Source organism: Crocodylus siamensis, chromosome 4 (genome assembly GCF_052110815.1).
Source record: "Crocodylus siamensis isolate JL-2025a chromosome 4, ASM5211081v1, whole genome shotgun sequence".
NCBI classification, from domain to species: domain Eukaryota; kingdom Metazoa; phylum Chordata; order Crocodylia; family Crocodylidae; genus Crocodylus; species Crocodylus siamensis.
Genome location: NC_143398.1, coordinates 97,077,449 through 97,105,407, shown reverse-complemented (window position 1 = coordinate 97,105,407; position 27,959 = coordinate 97,077,449). Strand labels below are relative to the sequence as shown.

Below are 27,959 nucleotides of genomic sequence, written 5' to 3'. Positions count from 1 at the left end.
GTGCCTGACCCACTAGACCTCCAACTGGTTTCTCAGCTCATGCCTCCCTCAGTCTTCTCCACATTTCTTGAGAGAATAAATTCCAGGGTCCTGCCCCCCCCACAGCCTACAAGGCCTTGGAAACACCACCCCATACTTCTGGTCTTAGGATGCAAAGCAAGGCCCTGTCTATGCTACTGTATTCATTCAGTTCACATTGGTTCTTGTCACCAAAAGGCTTCCTGTATCCATATATGAGCATAATGTAAATCAGCAAGACCTCACCTCTGGCTTTTGGGTACAGCAACTAAAGCATAGCCTACTGCCCCAGACTGCGGTAACCCAGCCTTAGCCACAGCTTCCCTGCCACTACAACAGAAACTGCATCGCAGGCAGCAAGTGCTCCCTGCTCTGAGTCAGAGAGCAGCACTCCAGCCACAGCTCCTTCTCCCGTAGTCTGTTGTAGTCTAAAACATATGTGTATCCTGGAAAGACAGCAAGCAATCCAGTACCGCCTTCTTACTCCATTGCCTCCCTAAGGACAGCAGCTTCTTTTGCAAAGCTGCAACCAGCCTGACTGCTCCCAGATCCCAGCGGGATGGTCCATAAGGAACAGTGTTCCCAGCAGCCTGTGCTGAAGCTGAAGCACATTTAAACAGGGCATGACTCCCAGCAATAACGTACACCATAACCTCATGGGGGAAGGCTCTGCTAATTCAGGCTAGCAGCACGTGGCCCCTTCTAATGCTGTGCTGGGGCACTGGAGTGACAACAGCATGCCCGGATTACGGATCACAGTACCTCTGGCTACCCACTGACCCTTTACCACTATGCTGGGCACAGGGGCTAGAGCAGACCCAGGCAACAGCACTCTCAAGACAGCCAGGAGGCTCAGAAACTGAACGTGCCCAGGCTACAGCTCCCCACCCAGGCATTAGCAGCTCACCCAGGCATTAGCAGCTCACCCAGAAAATGGAGGCCAGTACTTCTAACAGAGCTGGCCTGGGGTGCAAAGAAGCAGAGAACAAGCAAGTCTAGGAGGAACTGTAGCAGTGCTACAGCCCTCCTCCTGAATGATGCCCCTTACTATGCTACGGCAGGCTGTATCTCCAGCAGCCCGGTTCCCCCTTAGTGTTATGCAATTGTGCAGAGCAACTAAGCATGGCAGATCCTCTGGCTGGCTCGTAGCTTATCTGTGGTAAAATCTCAGCACCCCTGTACAGAGAAATGGGAACTCAGAGGCCAGGAGAAAATAAGTGATGAGAAGAGAAATGAAGGTGTCAGGAGTGAAGGGTAGAGAGAGCTCTGATCCCACGGAACAAACCTGCACATGTTCCTCCCATAAGCTTGCAAACAGCCCCTCCCCTTGACGGCATGCAGGGCATGTGGGGTGGAAACGCCTCCCCCAGTGGGGTGTCTGGGTAAGCATAGGTTCAAGCAAAGATTGGAGTGGAAAACCCTACCCTCTCCTCCCTTGTGCCCAAGGGGAAGACACAACACAATGGGAGCCAGGGCCAGAGAAAGATGGCCAGTCTCCTTACCTGGAAAGCGGGGGCAAATAACTCCGTGTCCCTCCCCTCCAGTCAAGGCCAAACCATCACACTGAGGAGTGGCCTGGGACATGGCACTCCAGTTCTTGCATGAATTGAAGCTGGAAGGGTTTCATTGCGAAAGTCTTTGCCTCCTGCATGGGAAGGGAAGGGAAAAAAAAACAGAGCCTAAGACTTGGAGGATATATTCACTTCTTTCTTAGGTTTCCAATGGCAACTGAATATACCACAGATGACTATCCAGTGTGTGAATGTGTGCGTGTGTGCATGTGTATGTGAGAGAGAGACAGAGACAGAGAGATGCACAGCTGCTAAGACCACAGGCAGTGCATGGCGCGAGTTAGCAGGGGCATGTTAGTGCTCATGGGAACAGACAAATAGACAAAGACAGTGGGGGAGACAGACGGTCCAATGTAAAGCACCTTGAAGCACCAAGGGAAGCAGGGCCTCCTTACAAAGGGCCTGGGCTGTTCCACCAAGGACAGAATAAGCCAGCCCCTGGCATGGTGGGAAAAAGGAGTGTTTTGCTGACTGACTAAGCCAGGCTGGACAGCATATAAATATACCCCTTTGACACATGAGCTGGTGTGTGCATGCTCACAAACAATGCAACACCACCCTGTGCACATCCTCTCACATACAAATCCCACAGGCAGCCTCGCCTGCTAACCTACTATACACACACTCCCCAGACACACAAACTGCCACACACCAACTTACTATACAGAAACACACCCCACTCAGCAACCTCTTCATGCAGACACATACATACACTCTCATAACCTTACACACACCCCATGCAACCTCAAACCTCCACCCAGAGAGTAAAGTGTTCATATTCTTTCACATACATGCACAGCATGCACACTCCACCCCAGAAAACATACAAACATGTACACATATACAAAATAAATATAAGCACACATCAATAAGCAGATAAATGCCTACCGAATGCCCCCCTCCCTGACAGATGTAGACACACATCAAGCAAATTCCATCACGGAGGTACACATATCATAAATATAGTTACCCAAAACACACAAACTTAGTGTCAAGCACACCACACACAGATTTGCCCGTGAACACATCGCCAGCCAATACGCCATCATGCAAGGGCAAATATATACCTAGTACAAACTACATGCTTACACATCACCACAGATACACATCATCACCCAGGCATATACCATCATGTACACACAAGCCCAAATAGACACCAAATATAAAAAAAATAGTGACACACCACCATACAAATATTTCTCATCACCACCACCAAGACAAAATGCATTGTACAACATGTGGACACACAACATTGCATGCACAAAAATGATATTCTATAAATAGCTATTATACAGGAACCTAACCTGAAAATCACTGCGTTGCTCTGTACACCTGCATGTGTACACACACACACACACGTACTTATTCCATCCTGCCCATCTCTGAGTCTCTCTCTATATCCATTTTCTCTAGGTCTGCCCAGTTCCAGAGCCTCTCAGCACTGTCGCTCTCCGATCCACTAACACATGCTACAGCTCAGTGGCTGAGCATCGAGAACAGAAGCATCCTGCTTACATTCACACTCCTCACTCCTTCCTTCTTCCTCCTTTCTTTTGGCATTGGATGCGTATAATTTGCATGCAAAGAAGAGTGTGAGGTCCCACCAGCCCAGAGTGCTGTGAAATTGGCTGATAGCAGCATCAGGGGACGTGATTGCAAATTCTAAACACAGTGAAGTAATACATAAACCCTAATAGAAGGCGGGGCCTGGGGGAGGCTGGTGACAGCTTTGGCCAGGTCACAGGAGGGAGAGGGGGACAGAAACATGAGTAGGAGGGTGTGATAGAAGGACAAAAGCAAGCCAGTTATTAGGGACCGCGCTGAAAATGTTCTGTAAGTGTTGCTTAACAACCATGATAAAGGCACTACACGGGGATCAGAGTTTATTGCAGTGGGTGAGTGGGGCTTGGTGTTAAAATTAATTTTTAATAGGGCTGGTGGGTCTTTATGGGGGAGATTACCTGTGTAAGTGTGTTCACATGGGAATGCACTTGTCAGGTGTACATGAGGAAGGCAGGTGCATGGGTTTGAATGTGCATGCATCCTGCACTGGCTTGGAAAGGCACAAGCCTGCACAGCATGCACACAGTACATAGACTTGTATGTTATGTTATCAGTGTAGATGTAGGTATGGGGGTGGGGGAGAGGGGTGTATGCATGTGTACGTGGGTGTGTTGGTGTAGGGGTATGTGTATAAAGGTTGAGTATGGGGCAACACATGCATACCATATAGATGTGTGCATTGGGGTGAGAGTGTACAAGTGCATACATTTTTGGTGTGTGGAAAAATTCACATGCATGGTATACATGTGTGTGTGTTGGTGTATAAGAAGGCACATGCATGGTGTGCAGATGTGTATGTTGATGTGTCAGTATAGGGTTGCAGGTGTGGGTTAGAAGGCACATGCGTGATATATATGGATATGCGCTGGTGCTGAGCACAGAGATATATGTGCGATTACAGGGATGTGTCTAACCCTAGCCGCACTTGCAGGCTTTTGCAAGGCTAGACACCACTAGACCTGTCTCAACACCCTCCTCCAGAAGCAGACTCCCCACTCACATAAGTGAGAGTTCCCTGACCCCCAGGCTCAATGAAAGCAGAGTAAGGCCTGAAAGATTTGTTCCCGTGGTAATGTGACCGTGTGTGCATGCTCTAATAAGCACAAAGAGACACAATCAACATATGCACTCCTTGACATACATATGCATGCACACTCTCTTCCATAAAACTACTTATTCCCCCCCAACACACACCCCTATGCCAAGCACAACTCCTCACCCTCCTACACAACCCCCATTCTCTAATCAATCCTCACCCTTTTACACACAAATGTCTTGCACTACACTCCCACAGCTCCTCACACTTCTAGAGGCTTACCCCTGTACAAACACAATTCCTTCTGTCCTGGCATCCACAACACACACACACCCCTGCATGACACTCCCACAACATTTCACACAAATACACACAATTGTGTGCTTCCTCTCACTTCTACACAGATACATTCCCGTGACACACTCCCACCACTCCTTATACTTGCACTCAAATTCATGCACACCCCTACAATACTCCCACAATTCTTCACAGTTCCCCAACCTCCCTGCACCAAAGACAACTCACACTTCTACACACTTAAGTTTTCACATACCTACATGCATTTGTGTGCCAAACACAACTCTTCACTCCTACACCGATAAAACAAACACACTCCTGCACCATACTCCCCCATGAACCTAGATGCACACATACCTCTGTACCATGCACCTATGACCCCCATACTCTTACACACACACACACACACACACCCCCCTATGCACACACTCACTCCTCCACACACCCCCATTCCCTCCTCCCCACTCACAAATATATCCACTCTCCCCTACAGTCACTGAGATGCATATTCAAGTGCCATCCTCCATAAAATTACTTAGCCCACACACTCCTTTCAAACTGTCACCCTCCACCACACACATATAGGTTCTGACCTCACTCACGTGGTACAACAGGGGACAGAGAGGGATGGAGGGAGCCCCCATTCCCTACCTCAGCTACCCCAAATTATTCCCCCTTTGCTTTCTGCCAGCCTTCTGAAACAAAACTCTCCTCTCTGTGAAACTGTGGCCAATTCAGGCCTTTCAAAGGAAGCTCCACCAAGGGAATTTGGCACCCCCCCTACACTGAACCCATGTGCCTCCGTCTCATGCTCCCCACTAACATCTCTTTTGCCTTACGTGTGATTAATAATGCAGGCTGGAAGGGGAAAGGGGAGCAAGCAGGTTGGATCAGCGAATGATCTGCCCCAGGTGCCGGAATGAAGCCAACATGTGCTACCAGCACTCGGGGAGGCTGCTGAACCCTGCTACAACTGGAACAATGCTAACAGCTCCTCTGGGTAAAGTGCTCCCTGAAGGGCACTTTAAAGAGGGTTCTGTGCTCACTGCTTCTTACAAGAACAAAGTGGGGACGCGGGGATGTGAAGTCTCTCACAGGGTGAGTCTTCACCTCTAAGCCAAGTCCTAAAATCTACCAGAGGAGCTAGAAGCTGTTACCCTAAACCTGACCTTTTCACCATTTGCTCTTGTGCTTCACGAGTACAGCAATAGCACTACTGTTGGTTAACAGAGGGAGAGAGGGTGCTTGTATCTCTAAAAAAAGGTGCCTGTACACACCCTATTTAGAGATGCAAGTGATCTGTGTTACCTTGTGCACGTGCATGTTCACACAGGATTTAACAGAAGCATGCATGCGTGGCAGATATGTACATGTGCCAACAACGCTAGCCACATGTGTGTAGCGTTGTGAGAGATTTTGCGTACAGCAGGTTTGTGAGGCAGGCACGTAAATGAGTTCTGTGTGCACAGCATTCACGTACATGATGTTGTGGGAGCCTCATGCAACCTGTGCACCAGTGTAAATGATCTCTCTGTAAAGCGCACACTTGTACGTGCGGCACTGTGGGGAGCTGTGCATGACTTCTGTGCGAATGTGCATTCTGTGATATGCACAAGTAAACTGGGGGTACGGCATCTGTGTACAAGCCATTGCTGGGTATCTGTCAGCAATGGCTGTGTGCACCTTTATGGTATGTTTGCTGGGGCCATCCTAAAGAAAGCATCCATCCCTGAAGGACAGCAGCCAGTCTGGCCTCTATAAAGCTTCTCCTACCAGCTCCCACTTTTCCTTCCTCACCCTGCCACTAATCCCTTATTCAGTGGTAGCAATGGACACAGCCCTAGAAGTTATACCCCAACCTCATGTAACAAACTGAGCAGACCTCCCATCCCCACAACTCCCAGGCACATGGCTTGAACCCTTTGCCCTCACACCCCATAAACCAGAAACCACAGTGCAGACACTGCAAACAGCCAACACTAACCTAACACCCAGAGTTTGCCTTCCTCTGTTACTTAGACTGAGGAGGGTCAATGATAGGAAGGCAGCAGTTGTTGGAGAAAAACAAAGATGTCCATGGGATGCCCAGGTCTCTCCATTGCTGTTGCCCAACATGCACATGAATCCAAATGATGAGGGACAAGTCAGGAACTGGTCCGGATGAAGGACAAAAAGTTTTACCTCAGTAATGTGAGCTTGGCACTAAATCCTCCCTACATCCCCCTGAACCAGCTTCCATGAACCACATTATTATTCAGCTCCTTCACCCAACCACAATGATCTCAGGAACTAGCCTGAACTTATACTCAGAAACCCTAGACCAAGTGACCTACCCTGAACCTTCACTCAGTGTTTGTGATCCTTTGTCTTACCCCCAGAGCTGAGTGCAGGAACCGTATGGGTACTGAGCCTTTACCCAAACAGCCCTAATCAAGCCTTTGCTTTTTCCCTGCTCTCCCTTTTTCAAACTCCAGCATCAAACAGCCCAAACCTTTTTCCAAACCCTGAACTGAGCCCCATGCTTTTCTCCCATGCCTGACTCAAAATACACCAGTACACTGGACCCTAAATCTTGGGACTGAATTATTTTCTCACCTCCTCTAATGTTGCCCTTCCCTGAGTCTTCATCCAGACTCTCTGAACTAAGCCTCTGAAACACAAAGCAAATGCCTTGAACCAAGCCCCAGCCTACACAAATCCCCCTCAACCCCTACTCAAATCCCCTGAGAAGCTCCCTAAACCACCCCAAGTCACAAGATTTCACCCTCACTGGTGGCCCATGCCCTAAACCCCAAACCTCTCTCTCTGGATTCAGAAGTTTCTGGGTCTTAAGACAATCCTAAGCCTTTTGATCAGATCCTGTAGAAAAAACTCCAAGGTTTCTGCACATCCTCATACACTGAAGAGCAAGCCCCAAATCTTCCTCCAGTCCCCAAGCTGAACTTCATGCCCTGGAATTTTGTATCAGGTCCCCACACTCCCTAAAATGGTCTTCACTGATACTGCGATATGGAGTCCTGGCCCTTTCCTCCTTAGCTGGAGGAAAGTTTGCTCGCAGCATTGGTCAATTAACTCCATGGAGATGATAAAATTCACACTGGGAGCTCCCCCGCCTTAGCAGTGTCATCCACCTTGTGCAAAAAAGCATGCTGGGAAAATCCAATTCAGGTTCACCTGCAGCTCCTGGGGCTGGACTGTAGTCAGAGGCTGTCCTCAGGACTCTGGAAATCCAGCTTCAGTTTACCATAACGCTTCTCCCCAGAAGCACTGAAAAGAGCCTCTTTCAGCTTGCCACTCATACATTGGTATACATAGGTGACTTCATGTGGGACAGTCCGACCAGGCCACATATATCTATTCATACTTATCACGCAGCTCAATGTGTACACTCTGGCATTTGGTACCAACTGCTAGTTCAACTCTGGACTGTCCACACCACTCAACCAATGCCCTTCACTCCAGCCCTGCACCTCCTCTCCACTGTCCCAATCCAGGACACCCACATACAATATTGTGGAGGTGCTGCAGTCATCACCTACAACTTGCTGCTACTCCTGTCCTGGAACCCCATGAAACCCTATGAATATACTGCAGTCTCCCTGCCTTTCGATACCCCTTACTATTCCAGCCTGACACGCTTCTACCCAATCCCTTCACTCCCAACCAACTGAACCCCCACTGCTATTCCAGGGCCCATCACGCCCAAGCTGAAACACCCCCCTGCAGTTCCAGACCTGGCCCCCACCACTGCCCCACCAATATACTACAATCTTCCTGACCGGCAGCAGCCTCTGTTACTGGATTTCTCGGCCTCTCTCAAGCAGAACATGAGAGAAACACAGGCTCCAATTGCCATTCAGGCTGGATTCTCATTACAAAGAAGTACCCCTCGAGGAGATACATTAATAGTCCATAAGGTTAACTTAATCCAGCCGATCTTGTGTGGTCTCTGCCTGAATTCCCCATTAAATTAACAGTCTTGAGTCTTAATTAGCATGTGAGGCAGAGGTGGTATTATTAATGGAGATAACACAAAATGTTAAGAATAAACAGTCCATCCTCCTGCACACATCCCCCTACCCCTCACATGTGTAAATCTCCTTTTCAGAGGCAGCATGTGATTCCCCCATGGGAGGCACATGCTCAGAGGAAGGGGTGCTGCTCTAGGCTAGGAGGCAGCCAAGGAAAATTTGAGCAAAATAGCACAGCGTGGGACAGGGGCTTCATTCTCCTCACGAGGTCTGAACCTGGACCTTTCAGGCATGGTGGTGAATCCTGGATTGATGGCCGACGAAGCAGAACTGATCTGGAAAGGACTCTGCCTCTATTGTGACAGGGCACATCAGGGAACCCGTAACACTGGGAAAGAAAAAGTGGAGTACCCAACCTAATCAACCAGCCCTGGCTGGCTGGAGGAGGCTTGGGGAGGAAGGAGCCCAGAGGGCAACGGAGAAGTGTTCAGAGGCATGACAGGCTGACAGGGAGAGAGGAAAAGGAACTAGGAGGAGGGAGAGACGGCAAGCAGAGGGGATCTTTGGGAAGGGCCAGAAGGATGTGATGCATATACAGCATTACCTGCCACGTGAATGGGTTGTGGTGTTCAGATTGTGCACTTCTGCAATGCATAGGAGAGCATCACGCAGGCATGTCTGATGGGGCAGCAGGTGGCTGCCTGGAGTCCATAGAGACAGAGTCCAAGGAGTCTGAACCTAGTCAGCCAATGGGCAGGTCACAGACCCACCAGGCAGAACAGACCAGAGATGCACTGAGCAGCACCAGCCAAGAGGACACTGCAGGTCAGGTCTGGGATGGGCAGGCAGAGTGGTGAAGTTGAGCTCAGGTGAAGAAGCAGGTGGGGCCTGAGATGCTCCAGCCAAGTGAGGCCTCTGGTCACCCAGTACCTGCTCATGCTACATTCACCCTGGACAGTGATCTCCATGTGTCACGCCCATACACATGTGAGATTTTCATGCAAAGGATGGCAAAAATAAAGAGTTAACAAATGCCTATGCTGACCAGGAAAATGAAAATGGGTCTCTGGCAACTCCAAACACTGCCTCACAGCCCCAGCAGCACTGGTGGAGCTTGGCTGTTCTTCGAAACACTGGAGGATGCTTTCTAGAAGTGCCCAGAAAACACATGACAGACTGGCATTGCCACAGTGCCCAGTGAGTGGCTTTGGATCTCAACTGTGGGCAACACAATACACCAGGAGAGGGGGAGTCTCACTTCCCTGCAGGCAAGGCCCTTGCTCCCTGCCTGCCAGCAGCCAAATCACAGCAGAACATCTTGAGCCTGATCTAATGTTCATTGAAGTCATTGAAAAGCTTCTCACTGGCTTCCCAGACTTTAGAGCAAGCCCTGGAGCACCAGCTTGCCCCAAGTGCCTTCCTGAGATGAAGCTGGTAATGTCACATTAAGTTAAGGTTGGCTGTCTCGCATGGTAATGCCTAGTATTTCATTTAGCACCAGGGCTGTCCCCCCCAACTCCCTCCCTCCCTCCCCCCAGAAGTCCCCAGCCCTTTGCCAGCTCCAAGAGGTAGCCAAGACCTGAAACGGACCTGTCTTTCCTTCTTGGCAGTGTACAGCATTTGCCCCTCAAGCCAGCCGTCAGCCAAACCATATCCTTTTTTACAATCTTTCTTCTCTCTAATCCTGTTGAGCCATTTTTAAGTTGCTTTGAGGCAGATCTAGAAAAGCCGCTGTTTCCTTAAGATGGTTCCTGACCTTGTGCAATTCAAGATAAAGGCTTTGATTTAAAAAATTACAGTGGGGTCTGTCACTGCTCCATAATATGGATTAAGAAAAACAAACAGAGACACATGGTCAAGCTGGCACTTAAGTGAGGGGAGGGCACTGTGGGAGGAAACAGAAAGGAGAGCACAGACAGAAAAAGAAAAGAAAAAGCATCATGGAAAAAGGCAGAAGAAGAGAGTAAGAAGAGGTGAGTGGCAGACATAATGGTACTAGGTACAGGACTTTGAGACACAACACTCACTGGCGTTCTCCTAGTCCTGTGCCACCAACTTTATAGAGGCAGAGGGGAGCAAGCCCTTGCAAGATCTAAATGCAACTGCTCAGCAAGGCAAAAAACAGGTAGCCACGTGACTTCATTTGGCTTCCTTTTTAAATCCCCTTCTGATCTGGGTTTGGAAGACTCCAGGGATCTCAAACTTCCCACTCATGCCCTTCACCTTCTTTAGAAGTATATGTTGCAGAAAGCTGTCTCCACGCCGCTCCCATCACTTCAGTCTACAAGGAAAGTTGTCTTTTACCCCAGTTGCAACAAAGATGATCTGGGAATGGAGAAACTCCTACAGAATTAACTCAACCTGCCCAGCCAGAAGGTCTCAGAGACTGGAGCACAGAGGAGACACTAGACACCAGTTGCCCTGTGGTGGGCCAAGGACTCTGGGAGATGGTGTTGGGAGAGGAGATGGGAATCTCATATCCAACTGTGATCTGACTTCAATAGTTTATGATTCTGGATACCGTACTCCAGACTGGGGCCCCAAACACTGGTGAGAGGAAGAAATCAGTCAGAAGGAATGAAGGCTGAGAGGCAATGGGAAAGGATTACGGGAATAAAAGACCCAAGGTCCCATGGGCATGATTCTGAAATATCATGATATCAATGGTGCTACAGCCATGCTCAGTGCCACCCCATGCTGTTTACCACAGCCTCCTTCCCTTGGCACCAGCACACCCGGGCAGCCTACCACCCTACTATCAACCCACCCTAGCACCATCCACTATCTTCTCCCTTGACCCCATTTCCTTTCTTCTCAGTGGGCCTCCTCTCCTCATTCTTGCTTCATACCTTCTACCACCACCAGCAGACCCTGCTTATTGATCCCTTCTCTCAGTTTTCTCAGCATGCCCTGAGCCCCAGCATTCTCCATAGCCCATTTGCAATCCTTTTCATAGCAAAGTACTGGAGAGGGCAGCTACTACCAGTTATCTCATCAGCCCTTAATCCAAATGTCACCCCAGGCTTGCTTCAGAAACCCCCCCCACGAGCCCCTCTTTAGAACTGATTCCCTTCGTTAGGCTCCTGCTGTTTCTTTCTTCCAATCCCTTAACCACCCTGGGCCATTCCACTCCCCCATGTCCCCCGCCTCCACTGTAAAGGCCCAGTTTCCTCCAGTCAAGGGCTCTGCTTACGCTCTCTCAATTCAGGCTGTCTGTCCCAAATGGGCTCTCTGTTTGAAGGCCCTCTCACCTTTTTCACTTTTTCCCTTTTAGTCATCCTGGTTGACATTTTAGCCAAAGGGATTTAGCCTCACATGTCTTAACTTTCACGGTGGTTTGGTGCTTAAATCCCCTAGGTCAGGGAAGCCTTTAGCTTTCTCTTTGCCCTTAACCTTGGCTACCACTTCTAAGTAAGGAGAGACACCTGTCTGCACCCTGTTCAACACACCTGTACTGTACCCTGTCTGCCCGCCATCTCTCTGCCTGTCTGAATCAAGCCAATGTGGCTTCCTGTCAGTCTCCTTCTGCTCACTGCCTCAGAAACAGACATGCTGCTCTCAGGCAAGACGACTGTCCTGAAATGCAACTCCTGCTGCCTCCTCAACTCCTGTCTCCTGCTGCCCTCCACAGTTTGTAACACTGGTGCCATCCTCAGCCTTGCACTCCCACTTCCCACTGCTCCTGTGTCTCCAGATCTGCACATCATCCCCTCTGCAGACTTGCCCACATGCAAATCACTGACTTGAAACCTTCAGCTTCTCTGGGTTGGGCTCTCAACTCTCATCTCTCTGGCCTTCCCAGGTTCCAGCACATTAGGACCCTGTGTGTGTAAAAACACCCCAGCTTGCCTTCTCACACATACCGGGAAGCAGAGCCCTGTTGCTCCCAGACAGTCTGTGCATCCTGGCACATGGCTCAAAAATTAATTTCTAAAGCCCTCTACGATCCTGCTTCATCCTGCCTCATGGACTTAGGTTCACTCTAAAATGAACCTCAGAGTCCCTCCCTGTTCCTCCTCTTCAGATAATACCAGCTTCCTCCTTGTCCTTCCATGCAGTCCCAGTGGACAGTGGCTCTCACATGAGCTGCATCTCCATCGTATCATTTCAGACCTCATCCAGAAACAAACCTTCTTTGCACCTATAATGCTTGGCCATGGTTTATTATTGAACCTGTCTTGGGCAGCCTCAGATCCAGCATCTAGAGTGTGTTAGATAATGCTGGGCTGTGCTATTAAGCAATGAGAAGACTAGAAATAGCAGATTTAAGATAAAACAAGGACAATGCTATTGCAAGGGCAAAGAACAAGTTGGCTTTCACAGAGAGATTAACACAGGAGCAGAATCATATACTAGCAGGGGTAGATGATACAAAGCCATTTGACATCTTTAATGTGAGGAAGATCTCCAGTCCCGTCACAGGGAGAGTGTCCAACTAGAAGAGCAAGAATGGGCAAGATAAACAACACAGATTTCCCCCAACCCACCCAGCTGGAGTTTAAACCAGGAGGGAGGTCCCTTCCTGCTGTCTGGGGCCTGGAACGTAGCTGAACAGTAATCTTGATCAGCGACAGCCTTCCCATTTCCTGTGTGAGACCTTCTGTGACTGGGGGCTAATTCCCCTAACACTGCACCTCCCAGCCCAGCCCTGAGCTTGCTGTTCCAGTGTCTGTCTATCCATGATTTAGGCTTAACCTCCCACCTCATATCCCCATTCCCACACATAGTCTCATCACTACATTGTCCATGACAGGCTCATGCTTCTGCAGCTCCTTCCACATCCCTGAACCCTGGCCACTCAATGCGAATCTCTCAGTTAATTTTGTTTTCATTTGACCCCTGCTCTCCTGGTTGTGCCTGTGCCTGGAGGGGAAGATCACCCTGATCCCACTACCCCAGGGCTGGATTGTCTGTGACTGGGGAGGCTGAGCCCTCTGAAGTGATCACTGCAGCCTGGGTCGCTCTAGCAAGTGGTATGGACAGCATGCCCATCTAGCACAGCCCCTCCCTCCCCACTTTACCCAACAGCTAGTTTCGTCTAGAGCACCTAGAGGAGTGGGCTGGGCCAGTAATGGCATAGCCAAGGTGTCAAGGCATAACAAGGCATCTCTCCTCTGAGCTCTCTTGAATTTACTGACTGTCTCTATAGTTTTCCCCAGCAGTAAGACAGGAAAGCAATAAAATGCAGTCAGCTATATCACAAAGTGACCCAGACGAGCCTAGAAATTAGAGAAGAAAAAGGCCTCTTAGGTCACATCCTCCCTTACCCACAGCCAAGGCAATACCATACCTTAAGGTACTGTTTACCACAGCATCACTAATTGCTCCAAGCAATCATGTCTTCAGATTGCCTTTAGGAGACTACTCCACCATCTGAGAGAATCCCAGCCCCAGGAAGTGCCTGGCATTTCCCAAAAGCAAACTGAATTTCCTGCTTTGCTCCACTTCATTCCATAATGCCAGTTTCCAGTGTCTTGTGCCACCTTAAACAATTCCTCTCCCTCCCTCATGTTTACATCTCTCAAATACTTGTAGACTGTTATCATGTCATCAGTTAGCCAAGCTATACATATTTAGCTCTTTTAATCTTTCCTCATAAATCAGTCCCTCTAGGCTCTTAATCATTTTTGTTGCTCTTCTCTGAATTCCCTCCAATTTGTCAACATCCCTCTGCTAGCACGGCACCCAGACTTAGATACTGTTTTCTTGGCTGGTCTCACCAGAGCAGTATAGAGAAGCACTATTAGTGGCACACTGCAGGGCTCAATGTCTCTTGGCGTAGTTAGATATGGACGCCAGGAGGGCTAGCTCATTACATCCATGAGGCACCAAGGAATGCAATTCAACAGCTTTATCTCATGAAGCACAGGCCCTCTATCCATAGAGCTAACGAAGCAACTCCATTGCCTCAGACAGGAAAAGGAGATGATATACACACAGGCAAATATCTGATAAAGTCCAATAGGGAGATATGAGGCCTGTACACACACAGACACTCACTCTCTCTCTCTTACACACAAACACATGTCCTTTAAAGACTGTAGCTCATTCAACCCATCCAGTAAAAGGAACCCAGAAATACTCAAGCAGCTTCGATACATTGCTCCATAGATCCAGCATACAACTTGCCGAAGGAGCTGATCTTTCCACTTGCACTTCCCAATCAGTAGTGTGGGAACATTTCAACAGCACCTTCTACCCAACAACCTCAAAGAGTTTCTCAACAGGCACTTTATAAACACTAACTAATGAGGGAGGTAAGCAGTGGGCCTATTTTATAGCTAAGGACCCTGAGGCACTGAGAGGGGAAAGTGACTTGCCCAAGGTCACTCAGAAGAGCAGTGGCACAGTTAGGAAGAGAACCCAAGTATTCTTACTCCCAGCCCTGTGCCTCACCTGCGAGACAACCTGTACTTACCAGGAGCCCACTTTTCCACAGCACAGAACAAGCCAATAGACACATGTCCCATAATGGTTCACTCTGCCCTCCCAGCACATGCACTATAACATCAACAACCACCACTGGCATTTACAGAGAAATATGAATCCAAAGCTCACCACATGCTTTACAAACATAATCTGTATGGGCTAAACTGGGGCTAAGAACTCTCCTAAGAGGACCGTGATTTCAAAACCCTTCTGTGCACACTTAGCACGCTTGTACTTTGCTATCAGATTCACAATGCTGCTGTTTCACCAAAGCTCTCAGAAAGTTCAAGATTCATGAGATTTCAGCAAAACCAAACAAGACCAGAGAGAAAGAGAGAGAAATGTACCTGTCTATCTAGGGTTTCCATACCCTCACCTTGATACCCTGGTATCTGGTACTGTACTTTAAAGGGCCATTAAGCAGCAACAGGTTCTCAACCCAAGGCTGTTAGCAGCTGTTAATGGCTACTTGTGAGAACAGCCTGAGTATAAGATGGGGTCATTGGTTGCTAATTAGCTGGTCCATCCCTTTCATGGCCTAGATCAAAGGTATCCCACAGCAGCCATTCCCCTCTGAACATCAGCCAGTCACAGTTGTAACCAGATTTTCCTCTTGACTTGTAAGTGTTAAGCAAATAAGGTCAGGCTCCTCTGCACTGGAAAATTATTTTAATGGCTTCTGTCTACCAGCCGGTTATGTAGTTGTCATCACAGCAGTAGCTGGACACCTCACAACACCCCGATGGGCCAGAGAACTATTATTATCGACTCCATTTTATAAGCAATGAACCACGGGACAAATAAACTGGGTGATTTGGCTGACATCATACAGGAACACATGATAGAGCTGGGCCTTACAGCCAGGTCTTCTGAAGCTTTAACCATAAGACTATCCCTCAGCTGAAGCTGCCAAACATGCTGTCCCACTGCTGAAGCTGTTCCTATGACACCAGTGCCAGTGTAGTATATCTGCCTCTTTTTTGCCATTTGTTGCAGCCTTAATTCTGGTTCCTGGATGCAGGAAAGTCACTCCACCAGATCATCTCTCCAGAGACAGGAGGAAGGACAGGGGTAAAGAGTCACCAACATCCATTCCACTCCCTGAACTCTTGCCTTTCAGCCACTCTAAGGCATGAACAGCCTCTCTCTCTCTATAAATGGACTGCCTTCAACATTTTGTTCCCTGATACCCCATTGTTCAGCCTGGCATTAGAGTTTCTCCCTGTTCATTCTCCCCCCATCTTTACAGGCAGACTTAGCATCACCATATAACATCACTTCATGGGAAGGCCTCACATGGTGATGCAATACAAAGCCAGGTTGAGAGCCATCCAGTGAATCTTAACACGGAGGTGGCCAGTGCTGGAACTAACCTAGAAGACCTTCCCACAGAGGCAGAAAGGAAAGGATGTCCCAGGGTGTTACAGACCTTCCTGCAGTTTCCTGAAGGTGCCACACATTCTATGATCTTTTGAAAGGGACAGCAAAACCAGACAAACCAGATTCAAAGGAGCCCTTTCCCTGGGAAAAGATCACCTGCACCTTTCCATAGACAAGCATTTTTCCCTCCCTGACTTCATATCTATGAATGTGGTCCACAAGGAGCCAAGCTCATTTCTTGAGTACAGTGCAGTGAGGTCTACTGAATTAAACCAGCTCTGCTGTGACCACCTAGATCTACTGGAGCTTTTGAGGATCTAAGCAGGCCTTGGTGAAGCTCCTATGATTTTTTTGCAGCTGAAATGGCTCTGACATGGTCATTAAGATCTTCTGAGCTTTAACTGCTTACAGTGAAGCAGCTAGGATCTTGCCTGGATGAACTGGCTCTAACACAGCTTCTGACAAGGCATATCCAGGACTGCATTCATTCATGGGACAAATGTCAAATGGAAAACAGAGGAATTTAAGCCACTTCCCCACCCACCACTTCCATCCTTCATTTTCATTCCCATCTTGACATTTTAGGTTTGTGAAATTAACAGCATTCTGATTTAAATCCCAACCTGCATCTATGCTGTGTAACAGGAGCTGGATTCCAATAACCCACTCACAAACAGTCCATCAGACAGCCCAGCATTAAGAAACGGCTTCCCAAACACCCACACACTGCCATGGGCTAAGAGCCACAGACACAAGCCTTCCTGTGGCACCTCAGCTTTGGGGCATATTTGCTTGCTTGCAGGATGGCTTTCCTTAAAGCAAACCATGTAACAGGGGGGTAGGGACATGGAAATCTATTTGATGAGGGGGTTCCACCTTATCCAACCTCCAGCATTGCAGCCCCCTCCACTCCCCTGCAGTTTCATGGCCTTTATGGTATGCAAACAGGGAGGAGGTGGAGAGAGAGGGGGTTGTATTTAAAAATATTAATAATGCATGCTCCATACAAATGAAACCTTCCTTGCATATTGTAATAGTGATGCACTTCCCCCAGACCCACCCAGAGGGGGGTTGGTCACCAGAGACCACTCTAGAGTGAGCACAGAAGTGCCACTGAATGCCCAGGCAAACCATCCCCCTCTATCCCGCTCCCCAACTCTGCCTACCACCCACTCCTGCTTCCCACCACCTTGCAATGCGTGACAAAGGCCTGGCAGAATGCAATGCAGGCAAGCTCATCAAGCCCCAAAGCATGGACACCTCTTCCCCCTCCTCCCTCATCCAGAAGCATGGCACACATGCATACACACACCCCACACCAGCCTGCCCCAGAGCTCAGCTCAGCATCCCCCTACTCCATCTCAAACCCTGCCTGTTGGGTTAAATACCAAAGCATCAAGAGCTTCCAAATCCTCCCCACATGCACACACACCTGCAGGAACTCATGTGTGATTCTACATGGGCATGTATGACTGCATATACACATGCATGCACATGCAGAAGCACACCTATATTTGCATGTGCAGACAGCAGGCATATATGCATGCAGACACATGCCTACACAGATGCTCACACCCGTGCCCACAGATGCACAGCCAGCCACACAAGCATACACACAGAAGCATACGCACAGCAGCTCCCAGGCATGTTGGTTGCTGCAGCATTAGCAGATTTATGCTGCTCTCCAGCCAGATCTGAGCTCTGTAAAAGTAGCAGCAGCCGTTTTCCTCCGTCTGTCCTGGGATGAGAATGGGATGCATCTTTTCTCCCTCCTCTGGCTCCCATTCATTCATTCAGCTTCTCCTCCCCTCATCCCATGCCCCACAGCAGGATGATGCTCATGCATAAAAATGTGGGCATCCTTTCCCTGGGCTGAACAATTGGGCACACAGATGCCCTGCTAGCAACACACACATACCCATGCTGGCCCCCAGTGTAAATGATCAGAGCCAGACACACATGCAGCGAGGGACTCTTCTGCATTCAGCAAGCCTCTCAGCTGAGACCTGAGAAGCCAGAAAGAGAGAGAAGGTTCACTTCTCTCTACCTCCAAAACACAGACCTACCACATTGTACACATGCAGACACACACTTGCTTCTGCAAAGAGCCCCCCTCCATCAAAGTTTCCAAAGCCCCCTGAGAATGGGGGGTGGGGGAGGAAAAAATGCTAGGGCTGAGACCCTCTCCTTACCACCCCCTGAGGGGCATGGAGAAATGCCAGCCTCCCCTCCTCTTTGCAGGGGCTGGAGCAGAGAAATCCAGCTGACCCCAGCTGCTCACAGCAGCTTCAGTGTCTATTCACAAACCCCAGGCAGACACACACACACACACACACACACACACACACACACACACACACACACACACACACACACACACACACCACCTCCAGGCAGAGCTCTCCTTCTTGCTCCCCCCGCTTCACCGGGATGCTTCAGAAATCCCAGGTGGGGGGGGGCACACAACACCCCCCACACACACACAACATACACCTAGCACATAAAGACACACCGCAACCCACCCCCTCAGCATACACGCATACCCCCAGCACACACCCCGACCCCCAGCCCCCAACACACAAAGCACCCACACACACACCCCCCTCAGCGCGCGCGCGCGCACACACACGCGCACACACACACACACACGCCGCCCCGCGCCCGGCCGGGAGCGAGGAGCGGGCCGAAGCGGGCGGCGCGGGGCGCACGTACCTGGGCCGGGCGCGGACCGCGGGCGCTTGCCGATGCCGGGGCTGGAGCTGGCAGCCGCCGCCGCCGCTGCGCGCGCCTGTGCGTGTGTGACCGCCCGTGTGTGTGTGTGCGCGCGTGCCCGCCCCCCGGCGCCTCCGCGCCACGCACACGCGAGACAGGCGGGGCCGGGGCGGCGGCGGGTCTCGGCGCGCGGTGCCTGAGTGGGGCCCGGCCGGGCGCGGGCACCGGGCTGCGCCGCCCCCGCCGCAGGCCGCCGCCAACCCCCCCGCAGCCGCCGCGGGCGAGAGCCCCGCACACACGCGCCACAGCTGCGGGGGAAGACACAGCCCTTCTTCCCCCGCCCCGGCAGACAGACACGCGCACACGCGCGCCACAGCTGCGGGGGAGAAGCTCACAGCCTCTCCCCCGCTCGCACACACACACATGCAACAGCTGCGGGGGAGAAACTCAGTCCTTCCTCCTTACACACACACACACACACACACACACACACACACGCAACAGCTGGCAGTCTTTCCTCCTCTCTCTCTCTCTCTCTCTCTCACACACACACACACCAGCTGAAGGAGAGAAACCCACAGAGTCCTTTCCCCCTCACAGACACAGATACTCATCTGTGTCTGCGTGCACACACATCCAACAGCTGCTGGGTAACTACCTCACCCCTCCGCAAATATACTTACACGAGAGACAAACACACACGCAACAGCAGTAGGGAAGAAACTCACAGTCCTTTCTCCTCCTCTCTCTCACACACACACACATGCAGCAGCTGCTGGGGAGGAGGCAGTCTCTCCTGGCTTCACATCCCCACATGCATGCAACAGCTGGAGGGAGGAAAAGCACCCCCTTCTCCCCCACCACACATAACCATGCATGTAGAGGTGCTGAGTACACGAGGGCCCAAGGGCCCTGGCCCCCCTCAGGAAGAGGGTTCACCTGAAATGTGTAAAACTTTCCACGTGTCCATCATCTTAGCATCCCCCTCCCCCCATGCAAAAATAAAAGTTGGTACCTGTGCATGCATCAACTGCTGAGGGCTGCCCACATCCCCTCACATAGGCCCAGGCAATAACTTCTGGGTAGCTGTGCACATTTCCCCACACACACACTCATGCAACAGCTGCTTGGTAGCTTCAGCCCTCCCCCCACGTGCATGTGCACACGTACACACTTGCAACAGCTGCTGGATAATTAACACATTCTCCCTGTACTCACATTCACATGTCATAGTGCTGGGTAACTCCCTCAGCTCTGTACACACACTTATACAAGAGCTACCGGGAACCTGCCCACCTCATTCACCCAGGCGTGCACACATAACTATGGTATGGAAACAATCCCTGCCTCCAGTCCCTTCCCTATACACAGGCACATGTCCATACACTGACATTTGCCACAACCAAAGGGAAGATGTGTCAGTTCACACTCGCCACAGACTGTCTCACTTAGATACACAGACATGTAACAGCTACAAAGACACTTATGAGCAGAGAGCTGGAAAGGACCTCCTGGGTCATCAAATCCAGTCTCCTGATATTGCAGGCAACCGCCTCATATAAATCTGTTCACAAATTGGTCAACCTCCATCTTATCACCGGTTGGGCTGTTTGCCTCCCACTGCACCTGGCAGGAGGCTGTTCCAGTACCCCACTGCTCTGGTGGTTAGAGACCACCTCATTTCTAGGGCCTTTCTCAGGGCCTGTGTTATCCATATTTGTTCTCAAGCCAATTTCTCATGTCTCATGTTGTTCACACAAACACGTGTATCAGCTGCAACAACTGAATGAAGAGGGCCCAAATGCCTCACATACAACTGGAAAGGAACTATCCACATCTCCTTCTCCCAATACTCACACCCACACAAACAACAGCTGGAGTGAAACCATCACCTATTCCCAAATATAAACACACATGCAACAGCTTCTGGGAAATAACCCATCCTTCTCTGCGTCTCTCTCTCTTTTTCTCTGTTTCATGGACACACGCACACAAATACATGCAACAGCTGGAGGCAAACTACTAACTTCCATCACACACAAGTGCAGCAGCTGTAGAACAACTATGATGTCTCTCAAACATACGAGAGACACGTGTATGGAACAGCTGTATTATTTATTAATAATGCAATGCTATGTTATAAAAGATTTGATCATTTGTATTGTAGTATTGTTGGTATCCCAGTCAGTGGACCAGGAACCCAGGTGCTGTATAGATCCAAAGATCAGCCCTGCCTGTCAAACACACATGCATTCATAAGCATTCAAAAGACTTATAAAGAAACTACCATGTTCCTTAACCACACTCAGTCCAAAACAGAAATGAACTATCAGTATACAAATACAAAACAGGCAGAAGCATGACTGCCTACATCCCTGTCATCTGCACACAATATTTGCAGGAAAACTGCCACATGTTCCACAACTACTATATATGCACAGGCCAAACACGCTAGCTATAAAGCTAGTCACACAACAAGAGCAACAGGCATAAAGAAGTGAGCCAGCCATCTCCCTCACAAACAAGTCACAAAGTGGCAGAGAAAGTAGCTCCTCTCACTCTCTTACACACACACCTGTATAATAACAACAGAAAATTATTATACCTCCAGGACAAAAAACAACACAAGTGCATCCTTCCTAGGGGGAAAAAAAAACCATTTTCCAAGGACATGCATGTATATTAACCTCATAGATTTGTATCATATACACAACTACTTTGGGAAACTGCTCTACAGCCTCTCCTAAACAGTCTGAGCACACCAGCTGCAGGAAACTGGCCCACAGTACACACACATTTTAGAACCAGAGACATTAGGAGCAGACTAGACATAATCAGTCCCTTCTTGGGCCATTGCTTGGGTCAATATGGAACTGTTGCCTGCAATATATTCTCTGTTCTCTTCCAGTATATTCTCCTTGACTTTGCTCAGGTCATTTGTAAATGTCCCAACCAATGAGTTTTCTACCATTTGCCACGGCTGAGTAGACAAAAGAATACAACTGGGTGGGTAATGTTTTTCTGTCCTGCAGAAGAAGTTGAGATCTCAAAACATTTTCTGTTTCACCTGGGACAAACTCGAGGTCTTTCAAAGTGAAAAAAAGAGAGAGGGAAAGAGAAAGCCCCCTAGAATAGCCAATAGTCAGTCTGATGATTTGACTACTCATGTGGGAGACTAAGATTCAGCCTCCAATTGTGCCTGACTCAAACCCAGGGTTTGGACCTCTGTCCCCCTTTGAGTACCCTGACTGATAGGCTGTTGGCTATTCTAGCCAAATACATTTGTAGCCAAAGGAATATTTTACTTGTTGTTTAAAACATGGTCCAACAGGAGGAACAGACATCTACCCACCCCTTACCAAGAGCCAAGGGCTCAGGGGCACTCACCTGGGGTGTGGGAGACTAAAACCCAAACCCAGATCTGACTCAGATAAAACAAGACTTGAACCCAGGTCTTTCACATCCCAGGCCACTACCTCTAACCATGTGGCTCTGTGGAGGGGTGGAAAGATAGCTCTCTCATTTTTCCAGAAATTCCACCCTTGGTGAAACTGGTCTCTACATTTCTGAGAAAAGTTTTGGTTTCAGCTAATCATTTTCTGACAGAAAGCTGCTTAGTCAGAAAATCCCCAACCAGTCTACTACAGAAGTTAAGAGTATTTTCCCCATCTTCAGCTATAGAGACATGCCTTCCGTCCCAATGACCAAGATCTTTTTTTTCTCCCCAGTGGAGCTTTCCCCTTCTAGGCAGGCCTGAGCCCCTTACTTTGTAATTGTCTGCCTCAGAGAAGATGAGTAAGAAGACAAGGGGTAGATTTTGGGCCTCATACTGTAGCTTTGGAGATCGGGGGTGAAAAAGTGCAAAGGAATACGTTCAGTGCAGTGTTAGCATAATTGATCCAGGACCCTATGCTGCTCACCAATACAACCTCATGATAGGCAGCACAAGGGAAAATGGGAATAGTTGTACTGACATAGACAGAAGTTGTAACATATGCCAGCAGCTACATCAGCCTCATGGAGAGCTCTGAATCTGGGAGGCATGTTGTGGTATAAGGCCTCTTCCTATCCCTCTTTCATGGCTGAACCCCACATAATGCTGTTTTGAGGTGTAGGACAGTCATACTCAAAGGGACATGAAAGGAATGAGTCAAATACACTTTTTGCCCCTCCTCCTGGTCCAGGTAATCCTATAAGGGAGAAGAGGTGCAGGGAATGCAGTCCTGTGCGCAGGGGAATCTGCCTCTGGAGCCCAGCAAGCAGTGTGACTAGGAAAGAGAAGCCACAGCTGAGCTCTCTCCCTCTGTCTGTCTGTCTGTGCCTATCCCTCCTCAGGGCTGCAATCTCAGCTCCGGATCTGACTCGGGAAGGAGGGGCCCATGAAGAGGCCAGGCTCAGCCTCTTGCTGCAGTCAGAATCTCTCCGCTGATCTATAATGCGGTGAGCAGTGACAGATTGATTTTACAGCTCCACTCCAAGCCGGCCGCTGGCCCTGGGCGGGGGATGAATCAGCTTTCTCTGGGCCTTGGCTTTTATTATGTTATTTTCCTTAAACCTTCCTCACAGGCAGCTGAAGAGACAGAGAGAAACACAAAGTGAGCGGAGGATTCCTTTCTTTCCATGTGTTCCTACCCTCACAGGTTAGCTCTGGGACTCCAAAAGGAAGGAAAGAAGTGGGGGGACAGAAGAAAAGGGTCTGCTTTCCATAGCATGGGGACCGGGAACTGCCCTATATGGAGTAGTCAGGCTCATTTTACATGGTTAACGGTATGCACGGTGTTTTGGGGGGTGGAAAGCACTAAGTGCCAAGCAGTATGCATGACTAACGTTATTGTCTCATTCTGCACTGAATGGACCCTGTGTCCATTTTCAATTATACCAGCACCCATTTTTGCCTTAACTGCTCATTATAGCAATTAGCTTTTGAACTACCCACCCTGTACAAAGAGATGGGCTCCATTTGGAATAGCACCAGAACCGCAGTCTATCCTAATCACTTCCCTCAGAGCCATTTGACATGGCAGCAGCACCAAGTCTTGCCCTCACAGCTCTGTACACAGAGGTCTGTCCCACTTACAATGCTGGCCAGCACCGACAGCCTGTAAGTCATCTATTTGGCACTTTAAAAAATTTTTTTTCCATATTCCAAACCCAATTAGCCAAAACAAATTCCAAATTCATGAGTTAGTCCAGAACCATAAGTGTCCCTACTACTGGCAAACATCCTCTACTCCCATCTGGGTCTTCAGGTGTTCCCAAATCCTTTGGCGGGCATCCTATGTGCAGGCCCAAGCCCAGAGGCCTGGAGTTCAGATGCCCTCGAGTGTTGCTTGCCCCCAGCGAGCAAGCGAGGGAGGAGTCTCCCATTTCCATAAAGTGGGCATAAAGCCAAGACCTTCCCACTCCAGCAGCTAAGTGGGAGGTTTACTATACATCACCTTAGCAGGTACTATCTCCATGCCAGGAAAGCGGTCTTTCCCGGGAGCAACTGGGAAGACCACCTCCACGGCCACCTCATTCTCCTAGCTAAGCAACCATAGGACTACACTTGATCTGAGCCCACAAGAGAAAGTCATCTACTTGGCACTTCTACAGGCTTGCATAGGCCATCAGGGTCTTGCCAGTGAGCTGAGTTGGAGTCTCTACCCCTGACATCAACCACCAGGCAGACTAAGCTAGTCTCTCTCATGATTTGAGGGGTACTGGTCAGTCTGCAGAAGGTGCCATGGTGAACCCCTGTTCTCTCAAGAAAAGTCATAAGTCACTCTACAAAGAAGCAGGAAGGCATCATGTTTTCAAAACTGGAAAAACACCTTGATGCTTCCAACCTTGCAACAATTAGCTAGGACAGCCATGATGGAGCTGTCAGCACCCTCCATGGTTCCACAGCCCCTGCGTAGATGTGAGCAGAAAGAGGGTCCCACAATGAAATGTACATAACGGGAGTCTGGGGTTGGTTGTTGTCCAACCAAAAATAGGGTTGTGCCATATTCCATCCTCAGCCTCTGTGTAAGAACTGATGCTGATCTCTGCTTTGCTCTAAAACCACAGCCTAAAAAATCTTTTTCAGGGTGGAATATAAATTCTGGGGTTGCATCACCCTGCAGGATGAGCTCCTGCCCTGGAGGGACCGTCCATCTGCTCTACAGGGGAGAGAGAGCAGGGCTGCCTGAGAAGAACCTGGCTATTCCTTTTTCTGCTGGTGTGGAAGAACCTGGCTATTCCTTTTTCTGCTGGTGTGGAAAAGAAGATTAGCCTCAATGCTCACTCGCTCTCCCACTCTGCTCTTCCAGGGGATCCCAAACTGGTTTTATACTGAAGATTCACAGGAATTGGGATAGGTTGCCTCAGATTCTCCCTGCCATGGCCCAGAGCCCCCTGGAGGGCACAGATTTCTGGGCTTAGAGGGCAGAATGAGGACAGTGAGCAGGAGTTGGGAGTCCCAGGAGGGCAGCTAAGACATCATCACCATTTCTTCACTGATCCCAGGCTCACAGCTTCTCATGCCACCCCACTCCTGCCTGACCTACACCCCATATTTCAAGCCCCCAGCTATAGAGAATGACTGGACAAGGATCAGAAAGAAGCCTTGAAGACAGACAGACAGACATGCACACCTCCAAATCAAAAGCTCTTTTGATCTACAAAGATCAATGGGCGATGAGAGGGAGGTGGGCGGGAGGAAAGGTAGGGAGCCAGAGTGGGGCTTTCCAGAGCTCTATCCCAGCAAGAGGGAGGCAGAGAGACAGCAAATTCCATCTCATCCACTTTGTGTAATCTTTTAATCTCTTCTGGTTTAATCTTTCACGTCAGGAATGAGACACAATGAACATTAAAAAAAACCCCTGTGGAATGGGGGAGGAGTGGTGAGGCAGATGGAGAGATCTCTCCTTTCTAGGTCCTCTGCTTGACTATCTGACTCTGTCCCCTTTCTGTCTCAATCTCCTTCCCTCTTCCTTGCTTTCATGCAAGAAGTAGCCTGCCTGATAAAGACAGCGTCCTGGCAGGCAAGTCCCCTGAGAGAATGATAATACCATCAACTCATGGTGTGATGTTGGGCAACTCCCTGCACTGACTCATGCCTCCCTTTGCCCATTACCCACCCATACAAAGGCCTTTAGGAGCTGGTGGTGAGAGGACAGGAGCACTCAATGCTGAGCATAGATTCCAACCCACCCATGAAGTGAGTGTTGAGAGGGCCTGGGGGAGACAGGCCACAGATCACTGCCAGAGGAGAGATGCAGCTTAGTGAGTGGGCCTGGGGTGTGAGGAATTGTACTGACTGGGATGTGCTGGATCTGAAACAGTTTCAGCTGGTAACCCTGGACCAAGTAGTGGCTGCCCCATCTGGCAAATCATGTGGATAACACCACTTCTTGGTGGCAATGGATTAATTAGTTAATATTTATAAAGCTTTATCTGTGTACTGAGTATTAGCAGCACTCCTGGAAATGCCTGCTACAGAGCCCCCCCCTTCTCCTGTCCTCATGTACAGGGGCACTTCACATACTGGCCAGGACTCCCCCTGAGACCCAATTACAGAGAAAATAACCAGAGTCAGGGTAGTCCAGGGGACATTGCCTTTGCCCAGGACAAATTTCCTTTTGCCATGGAAATCCTTGGCAAAACTCCTATCGATTTCAAATGTGACTGAATCAAGACCCTAGTTTACCACTCCTCCTCTTTTCCTACTTAACTGGCTGACTGGTTCTCAGGGAGAGAGAGATCAAATGTTAACCAGGTGATTCTTGTTTAAAAAAGAATATTGACCTTAGAAAGAAAATTGCCTATATCACAGTTTCAAGGCAGATGAAAACACAGAGAAACAGTCTCCTGATATGTGGGGAAAGTTCATAATACCTGGTGTGCATAATAATACATTGTTATTATTAGATTTATACAAAAATATCCAAAGAGGTAGATGACAGCCATAAATTATTAAAGCAAATAACATGAATATTTTATGTCTGCTCTCTATACAGTCCTCACCTATGGAACACCCTTAGCTAACTCACATGTCATAAACACACTAAATTGCTTAAAATCCATGTATTATAAGATTGTGGGTAACCTGCTGGTGGGTTCCATTTAATTAGGGTTGAGCCTCAGTGATACCAATTTGGCCCTCTTGAAGTCATGTCCTGCTGGTCTTTTCTCCAGTATTATCCCTTCAGCTGCTGCAATGGGATGACAGCTGCTTTTACCCAGTGATTGATTCTGAAAGTTTCTGAGTACACGGGATGTGATCCTCGCTTTGGTAAAGTGAATGGGAGTTTTAACATTGATTGCAATGGATAGATTTCTCTGACTGTGACCCAGCATAGCACTTACTCGCCTGCTCAACTTTAAGCACAGGAGCAGACCCCACCAAAGCTAATGTGTTTTCCTTGATCTGCTCACCTTCTTATGGAGCAAGCCCTATGTGTATCTGATTGAAAGTGCAGTCAGGTGAAGGCAAAGAAAGGAGAATGCTAACAGCATTCTGCAATACACCAGCCAATTCTGTGGACCCTTTTGGCCTTATTCATGCTCCTCTTACACTCCCTTTTTATAAACATTTCAGCAATAACCTTTCACTAGCAAAAATGCTGGAAGACACAGACCTGGACATTGGAACAATTGTGACCATCACAGACACCTATTCTTAGTCATACAAGTACAGGGGCAGATCCAGGAGAGGTGCTCTGATGCATTTACACCTGACCTTGATTCCTGCTCTACCCAAAGTTGAAAACCAACTGCCTGGCAGTGGTAGCAGCATTTCTAGTCAGGCAGCATCCATTATAATATACCATATAGCTCATTCTAATATACCTGATCCCTTCTAAATATTTCATTCCATAAGTGTTTATGACCCTCTTTTCTTTTTAATGGTCTTAATGTTCCACCAATCCAGTTATCTTTTTTTCTGCAGTTCTGCTGTCTGTTTATTGTTCCTGGTCATGAAGTTCCTATTGCAGAGACCTGTAAACTGTTTTCAAC

At 49.0% G+C, this 27,959-nt stretch overlaps 2 protein-coding genes across 3 annotated transcripts in view; both read right to left on the bottom strand.

Moving 5' to 3' along the window:
- RAC2 (Rac family small GTPase 2) overlaps positions 1-1,625 on the bottom strand; it is a 161,016-nt gene extending 159,391 nt beyond the window's left edge. Inside the window, exon 1 of the mRNA XM_090043078.1 lies at positions 1,521-1,625. The gene's annotated coding sequence lies outside the window, so the exon portion shown is untranslated. The remainder of the gene's footprint in view (positions 1-1,520) is intronic.
- ELFN2 (extracellular leucine rich repeat and fibronectin type III domain containing 2) overlaps positions 1-19,098 on the bottom strand; it is a 64,790-nt gene extending 45,692 nt beyond the window's left edge. The window contains exon 1 of one of the 2 annotated variants that reach the window (XM_090043075.1): positions 18,978-19,098. The gene's annotated coding sequence lies outside the window, so the exon portion shown is untranslated. Of the gene's footprint in view, positions 1-1,520; positions 1,661-18,977 lie in introns of those variants that run through there. The other variant, XM_090043074.1, reaches the window with a different exon arrangement.
- Between the last annotated feature and the right edge of the window lie 8,861 nt (positions 19,099-27,959).